Here is a 7,638-nt window from a genome sequence, read left to right as displayed (position 1 = left end):
AAAAGTTAAATGACCAATATACCCTTTTTTTTGTTAATTCATTTTTTTTTTCTTTTCATTTCTTTTTCTTTCTTTTTTTTTTCCTCTTCTTCTTCTAGGATTTCGTTCTAGCCAAACCGCCACAACTTTCGCCACCTCATTTTCTTACTTACCTGACAACGTCATCAACCACCAACCACCAACCGCCTGTGCCTGCACCAAATTCTCCTCCCTCATTCACAACGTCTGCTGGAAGACCAAGTGTCACAATGTCCTTCTCTCCGATTTGGGTTTTTTACTTCAACAGTGTCTGAACTTTTTGAGGACTTTTGAAATGATACCTGAATTTTCAAAGTTATCAATGTGATACCTGAACTCATTTTTTCGTATCAACGTCATACCTGCAGTCAATTTCCGTCACAGAACCGTTAACTATGACCACGTGCCCAGCACGTGAGGCACAAAATAAGGGTAAAAATGACCTTTCCCACTTCCTTTAGTTCTTCACGTGTCCCGTCGTACCTTCAATTCTTCTTCTCCATTTCTATTTCCTTTTCCATCTGCAAAATGCAATCAGATGGGATGATGTCATTTCCTAGCAAAATGCAAAACCCAAAGCAAAACTTGAATCCAATTCTCTGATGGACGGACACCGCCGGGACTCCATCTCGTCGGAGTTCTCCAAGCACAACTTGCTCGACGGCTTTGCTTCTCTGAATTTATTGTAGGCCAGAGCGGTGTAGACGGTTTCACGACTCTTGGCCTCCAGATCTGAGACTTGGAATTTACCTGAGATTTCAGACAGAGGGATCAGAGAGAGAGAGAGAGAGAGAATATGGCCAGCGGCAATACAGACCTTCTTGTGCAGCTTGCCGGAGATATGACGGAGGCGGGCCATGCCGTCGTGGCACTCGGCTTCCTCACCACAACTAACATCACAGCATAAGTTCATGAATTTCAAAAATAGTCCGTGTCTTTGTAATTGAATCAAAATCTGCAAAAGTGAAGGAGACTGAGAGTCTCTCTCTTTCTCTTTCTGCAACTCTATTTCTCTCTCTCAATAGCGGCGAAAAGGCGAAGGATGGTGATGATGGGAGAAAACCCAAAACTGATTTTTCCGCGACTGCGTGTCTGTGTATAACTATATCTATCTGTATATGATTTATCGAACAATGGGGCAATGATCATTTCACTGATTCCAGCTTCTAATCAATTTGTCCAAAAAGGAACCGGCCTTTGGTTATTTGCGGCTGTAATATCAGTACTTAGTGGGAGCATCGGACTAGGTACTCCGGCGAGGCAATCGGCGGCGGTCGAGGCGGGTGAGGAACAATCTAAGGGTTTTACAGCGGCGGAGGTGGATGACGGGGCTGGCGGATGGGCTGTGCGTGGGGCTTCAGGCGACAACGGGGCATTGAGTGGCGAGGAGCTTGAATTTTTGCAAGGTAGTGATATCGATCTAGCTGAGTTCAATGTGGTTGTAGTCAGGTAGTGCTTAGAAAGGGTTGGGTGGTTGAGAGAGAAGGTGAGATCTGATTTGCGGCCATGGCTTCCAATTGAAGGGGACAAATCAGATGGAAGAAGACGTCGAAAAATAAAAACAAGAAAGAAAAAAAGAAAGAAAGAAAGCAAAAAAAATAAAAAATAATACTTTTGAGGGTAAATTAGTCTTTTAACCTCATTAAGTGCCTCACGGCACGTGGTCATAGTTAACTGTTCTATAACGGAAATCAACCGCAGATACGACGTTGATACGAAAAAATGACTCCAGGTATCACATTGATAACTTTGAAAGTTCATGTATCATTTCAAAAGTCCTCGAAGAGTTCAAACACTGTTGAAGTAAAAAACCCCGTGAAGAACTAAATGAAATGGGAAAGGTCATTTTTACCCTTATTTTGTGCCTCATGTGCTGGGCACGTGGTCATAGTTAACGGTTCTGTGATGGAAATTGACCGTTGGTACGACGTTGATACGAAAAAAAGAGTTCACGTATCACATTGATAACTTTGAAAGTTCAAGTATCATTTCAAAAGTCCTCGAAGAGTTCAGACACTGTTGAAGTATAAAACCCCTCCGATTTCGTCTCTGCCGCCTCCTCTGATCCCTCCTGCAGCTGGTGACACTTTCCCAAGAAACCAAAGAAAAATATATAGCTTCTTCTTCTTCTTCAACCTCACTCTTCTTCTTCTTCTCTCTCTCCCCTCATCTCTCTCCTCTCCTTCTCCTCTACCTAAACCATCACCAACTCCGCCAAGATCCTCTCCTATTCTTGCTACAAATCCATGTCCCTCGCACTCGACCTCGCCTCTCACTCTGTCACTTCCCAATCGTCTTAGCTCACCGTTTTTGCTTCAGCCAATGCCACCTTCACCAACTCCGGCCAACCCACTCTCAACCTCATCTGCTACCACCTCCTCCCATCGCTTTGCCTCTCCGATCACTCAAGTACCTCCCGTTCTGCTCCAAGATCACTATCTTGCTCGACGCCACTCTCTCACGATCACCACTCTTCCAGCCGACAGCCTCATCTCGCTCAACAACTCGGCGGCCCCAATTTTCGACGATGGGTCGTTAATCATCTTCAACACCAGCAAGTTCTTCGACCGGTATCAAGTTTGGTTGGGAGATTCAACCCCAAGAATCTCGGCTGCTTAGCGTCGCGAAACCCTAACAAAACGATGGCGGTCGAGATCATCTGGCGAAACCCAGCAAAATGATGCATCTGGGAGTGGGAGGCAATGTGGGAAGAAGAAGAAGAATGGGAGTTGGGAGAGAGAGAGAGAGAGAGAGAGAGAGAGAGAGAGAGAGAGAGAGAGAGAGAGAGAGAGAGAGAGAGAGAGAGAGAGAGAGCGAGAGAGAGAGAGAGAGAGAGAGAGAGAGACATAGAGAGAGAGAGAGAGAGAGAGAGAGAGAGAGAGAGCGAGAGAGAGAGAGAGAGACATAGAGAGCTTCGTTTGTGTTTTTTTTTTAAAAATTAGTTAGTAGTGTAAGACTATTTTGCATTTGACAAAATTATCACATGTCTGACACGTGCTTGCCACATCAGCAAATAGACGGAGCCGTTACAGATTTTGGATGGAGGTATCACGTCGATGTCAATATAAGTCTTTTGGTATCACATTGGTACATTTGAGAGTTTGGGTATTAAATTGACCTTGGCAGAACTGTTTGGGGATGGTTGTTGAATTTTTCTCAAAAAACAATAGGAAGGCACTATTAATCTCATGAGGCAAAAAAGATTAATATAGTAGTACATGATCGAATGTGGGAAAATCTACAATAAGTGTGTAGACTTGGCCACTCACCAAAAACCACATAACTTAAAAATAAATAGATAAAAAATATATATGAGTACAACAATCACCGTCGCGACTTGTTGGTAAATTATAGTTCCAACATTATAAATGTCATGATTTCAATTCTCACTGGCATATATAAAGGTATGGTGGGCTAAGCGTGTTAATTAAAAAATTAAAAAAAAACTTATGTGTAATTTTCTAAAAATAATAATAATAGTAATATATAAAAAACAGGAAAAAAGTGGGTCATGAAAAAAAAAAAAAAAAAAGTTATGTGTAATTTTCTAAAAATAATAATAATAGTAATATATATATATATAATAAAAATCAGGAAAAAAATGGGTCATGATCTTTAACTTTGCCTTATATGAATAAAAAACCTTTAACTTCAATAGTGTCTGAACTCTTCGAGGACTTTTAAAATGATACTTGAATTTTTAAAGTTATTAATGTGATACCTGGACTCATTTTTTCGTATCAACGTCATACCTATGGTCAATTTCTGTCACAGAACCGTTAACTATAACCACGTGCCCTGCACGTGAGGCACAAAATAAGGGTAAAAATGACTTTCCCATTTCCTTTAGTTCTTCACATGTCCCGTCGTACCTTCAGTTCTTCTTTTCCATTTCTATTTCCTTCTTCATTTGCAAATTGCAATCAGGTGGGATGATGACATTTCCTAGCAAAATGCAAAACCCAAAGAAAAACTTGAATCCTATTCTCTGACGGACGGACACCGTCGGAGACTCCATCTTGTCGAAGTTCTCCAAGCACAAGTTGCTCGACGGCTTTGTTTATCCGAATTTATTGATGGCCGGAGCGGTGTAGATAGTTTCACAACTCTTGGCCTCCAGATCCAAAAGCGGCGAGCTCACGAATATGAAGTCCTTGAGCTCTGGAATGAAGCTTGTTAACATCTTCCTAGCTAATCCACCAAACACAAGTGTTCTGAGATCAAAGCAACAAAGCATGAAAATTGAAAAATACCCACAACCTAAAACCAGCAAGACTAATCAAACCAATCCAAAGCAACAAAGCATGAAAATTGAAAAATACACAAGTGATCTGAGAAGCTCGTTGCTTCTTCCCAAGCCATGTTTCAACACCTCAATCTCACTATTGTTTTACTCTTCCTCCCCATCCAAAATCTCATAAACCCATCTCGAGGGAGTGATTCAAAAAATAAAAATCCCCAAAATGAGAAATCTTGACGATTCCATCAAACCCAAAATCAAAGCTTTTGAAGATTCGAGCTTTCCGACATTGCCGAGATGGGTGAAATGAATAGGGATCCAAAACCTCCACCACCCTCGGGCTCACGGCCTCCGTCGAGTTGAGCCCGGCCTCCACGTTGTCCCGCGACGCTTGAAAGCTAATTCACGCGCCGGCATACCCGCACCTAGAAGTGATTTGGACACCCAGATTCTCTGGGCACCTGACCTCATCTCTCTTTATAACCCCGACCACACCATCAACAACTCCTATCTTCTCTGAAGGCGAGAGGTGGAGAAACTCGAAGAAGAAGAAAAAAGACCTTAAAAAAATTGATTATAAAAAAAGATAAATAGGTTATTTTTTAATTAAAAATATGAAAAATGTCAGATATAGCCCTAGAATTAAGGTAAATTAGTCTTTTTGTCATCACTTAATGCGTCACGTGCCTCACACGTGCTCATTTTAACGGCACCGTAACGGAAATCAATCGTATGTACGACGTTGATACAAAAAAATGAGTCCAGGTATCACATTGATAACTTTGAAAGTTCAGGTATCATTTTAAAAGTCCTCAAAGAGTTCAGACACTGTTAAAGTAAAAAACCCTGAATTAAAATCTGAGGCATTGTGCTCAGTGCTCATAACAAAATCAAGATAAAATAAAATATGGACAAATATCTATGTTAATGTTTGTGACCGAGGGGTCTAATTAACGATAAATGAAGAGAGAGAGACACACACACACAAGAAGTATTGTGGTTTGTCTCCCGTCTTAGCGGGAGACTACATCCACTTGAATATTGTACTATGTGTGTTTGGGCCTCGCGGCCCAAAAGGGATTACAAGAGATGTAATGGGATGATGATCTAAGTGGGTGGAGGTCCCTTTTATAAGTAAGGAAACCTCCCCTCTTACACTTGTTTTCCAATGTGGGATGCTAAAGCCACTATTCTAGTCTAGAAAGCCATATTGTGGAGGCATGTTGGCAAGGCCGGGAAGGTGGCTTCCCGGCGAGGTATTGGCCACTGCCGACTACCGTGGCGTAGCTTGGACATCGGGCTACGGGATGCATGTCTCGGTTGGGCCCCACCATGGCTTGTGGGCCCCCCAAGAGGGTGTTACTTATACTTGATGACATAGAAAATAGCCTTGCTAGTAGAGGTATCTACAATCTACATAAGAATTTGGCTGCCATTTAACCCCGAAAGAAATAGACAAGTATTCCAAAGATCAAGGAAGTTGCGAATATTCTCATCTTTGACCAATTGCTTTATGCAATGTCATTTATAAAATAGCATCAAAGGTTATTGCTAATAGACTCAAGAGGTTTTTGCCAGATATTATCTCTCCTCATCAAAGTGTTTTTGTTCCTAATCGCCTGATTTCTAATAATACTCTGGTAGCGTCAGAACTAGCTCATTACATGCACAAGCTGAGACGTGGCCAAGAAGGCTTTTTGGCCCTTAAACTGGATATCAGTAAAGCTTACGACAGATTGGAGTGGGGATTTCTGCAGCGTATCATGCTTAAAATGGGGTTTGCTAATCAATGGGTGGATCTTATTATGTCCTGCCTCTCTACGGTACGCTATTCTTTTCTCGTTAATGGCACACCCAGAGGTTTTGTTACACCGCAGTGGGGGTTGAGGCAAGGAGATCCCTTGTCTCCCTACTTATTCTTATTATGTGTAGAAGGACTTTCTGCTCTTATATCACATGCGGTCTCTAATGATCAATGTCTAGGGTTGCGTATTTGTGATGGAGCTGCTACCATTAGTCATCTCTTGTTTGCTGACGATCGTATGTTTTATTCCAATGCTACACCTCAAGATTGTCTTATGATCCGAAATTTGCTGAATATTTATGAAAGAGCTTCTGGGCAACAAGTGAATTTACAGAAGAGTAATATTGTCTTTAGTGGGAGCGTTTTGCCACATATGAGGGTTAGTATGGCCCAGGTTCTAGGAGTCCAAGTGGTGGATAAGCATGAAAAGTATTAGGGATTCCGACCCTTGTTGGCAGGTCTAGAGCTAATACCTTTTCCTATATTAAAGATAACCTATCCAAAAAATTGACAGGCTGGAGATCTAAATTACTCAGTGCTGCGGGAAGAGAAATTCTAATCAAAGTGGTAGCTCAAGTTGTACCGTTGTACACAATAAATTTCTATTTGCTTTCCTCAGAATCTCATTCAGGAACTTCATCAGTTACGTGCCCAATTCTGGTGGGGGAGTACAGAGGAGAAGAAAGCTATGCATTGGAGGGCTTGGGATGAGCTTTGTAAACCCAAGAGTATGGGAGGTATGGGTTTTCGACATCTTTTTGCTTTCAATTTGGCAATGTTAGCTAAGCAAGGGTGAAGGCTACTTCAAAGCCCAGATTCTTTGATTGGCCAACTCTTCAAAGCTCTATATTTTCCCCATAGTAATTTTTGGGAGGCTACTCTAGGCACACAGCCATCATATGCTTGGCGGAGTATTTTGCAGAATCATGATATTCTTAAAGCTGGTATTAAACGACTTATTGGGAATGGTTTGACTACCAATATATCGTTGGACCCGTGGCTGATGGATGAGGATTTGAGTGCTTTCTTCTTGGACAAAGTGACTCTTGTAGCTGATCTTCTTAGTTCTTTAGGTGTGTGGAATTCTACATTGTTATCAGAGTTGTTTCCCACTCATATTGTTTAGAAGATCCTCTCTCTATTCCTCTTAGCCCTCGGAATCATGAGGATAGGTGGATTTGGGGTGGTGATAAACGAGGTCGGTTCACTGTTAAATTGGCCTATCATATTGCTCAAGATCGGATTCTTGAGGATTCTTCCACACCTAACCCAAGTGCGGCACTCTGGCGCCAGTTGTGGAAAGCGTCAGTCCCAGGTAGTGTAAAGATTTGTGCATGGAAAGCATCTTCCAATGCTCTTCCTACTCGGAGTAGGCTTAGTGAACGTGGTATTGATTTAGATACCCAATGCCCACTCTGTGACGAAGAAATAGAGACTCCTCTTCATGCGGTTCGAGATTGTCCCCATGCTACTAGTTTGATTCAAGGTGCCAATCTCCCATTATTCTCGGCCCCTACGAGTGTTGCAGATTGGCTTATGTTGGCCTCTTCGTCAAGTCCTCAGACCTTTGCCTCTT

This window comes from Rosa chinensis, chromosome 6 (assembly GCF_002994745.2).
Source record: "Rosa chinensis cultivar Old Blush chromosome 6, RchiOBHm-V2, whole genome shotgun sequence".
NCBI lineage: Eukaryota > Viridiplantae > Streptophyta > Magnoliopsida > Rosales > Rosaceae > Rosa > Rosa chinensis.
The sequence above is the reverse complement of the archived record's forward strand: the minus strand, read 5'-3'. Positions refer to the sequence as shown.